A 1498-nucleotide genomic window follows, 5' to 3' on the forward strand; every position below is an offset into this window, starting at 1 on the left:
CGTTTAAAAAAACATAGTTGAAGCTCCAAAACAAGTGTTAACAGATGCCACAAAACACTAAGTATTCATTAGCGTTATAGAACTAACACGTTAGAGTGATTACAGCCACTGTTTACAGTATATGCTTATCATTCCTGTCAGCTCATTCATTCGTCCAGGACAGATTTATAGTGTTCATTCGTGAGTTATCGGCTGAACACTGAATCTCTAAGCACTCATCTGCAGGAATGTGAGTGTGTTTGAGGGGCGTCCGAGCGAGGCCCGGCGAGCTCAACGAATGGTAACAACACAAGACTTAGAGCTGAATTCGTAACTTCATCTACATGTAGAAGAAACACCGCGTGAATCAGACTGGTAAGAAACAAAACTCCTCACAACTCTGAACTACACCTGAATCTGACATTTGGTGAACAGAGATGATTAATCAGGAACACTGAAGATGATTCAAAGGCACTGAGAAGACCATTTCTACATTAAACCATGAAACATCTTTGAAACTGAGGAGATTAGTGAATGATTTTTCATGTTGATTGAAGGACTTGATGATTGAAGGACCATATATATATATATATATAAATGCTGGAGTTGGACTTATGCAGACCAGTCAAGGTCTTCCACACGGACTCAATCAGTCATTTCTTTTTTAAACCTTGCCTTATAGACAGAGGCATTGTCATGTTAGAATAGAAAAGGGTCCTGTCCAAATTAGATACACAACGTGCCCTAGAATATCTTTATATGCTTTAACGTTAAGATGTGCATTACTGGATATTATTAAAGTAATCAAACCTGTTTATTGAAAGGGGGTGACCCAGTACAATACAGTGTATATACACATACACACACTATAAGGTCCGGCAACATTCAAGAAGATCTGTGAACACTAGAGGTGCAACTAAATGACAGACCACATCAGACGAGAAAAGAAAAGACTGGAAACATCTGAGATTTATAAACACTGCAGATTATTCAAGAAAAATTGAAATGAGCTTGAGATCAGATAAGAAGAGACCACACAAGATCTGAACACTGGACTGAACGCTAAAGATGACCGTCATCCAGAAGATATGAGACCTTAAGAAAAGACCGGCTTTAATAAGTCTTGCCAATTTGAAAGGAAATTTATGAACATTTGAAATAAGACAAAGCAAGAAAAGGCCAGATGAGAAGATACAAGATTTGGAGAAAAAAAAACTGAAGAGAAGATACCTGGCAACAACTGTAGAGATTTGTGAACAGCTGATCTGAAACCATTCGACGTGATTCAACGACAAACTTCGAGGAATGGAAAAAATGAGACAAGATGAGAACAGAACAAGAGATTTAAGAACATGTGTGGACAAGGTATTTGAGGTACATGAAGAACATCTGTGCTGATTAAAGGACAACATTTGAAAAGATTTATGAACACTAGACATAAGACCAAGAGAGAAGAGACCTGATTAGAAAAGACCAAAGAGACCAAAGGAGAAGAGATAGCATTCAGAAGAAAAGCTAA

Source organism: Puntigrus tetrazona, chromosome 9, assembly GCF_018831695.1.
Source record: "Puntigrus tetrazona isolate hp1 chromosome 9, ASM1883169v1, whole genome shotgun sequence".
NCBI lineage: Eukaryota > Metazoa > Chordata > Actinopteri > Cypriniformes > Cyprinidae > Puntigrus > Puntigrus tetrazona.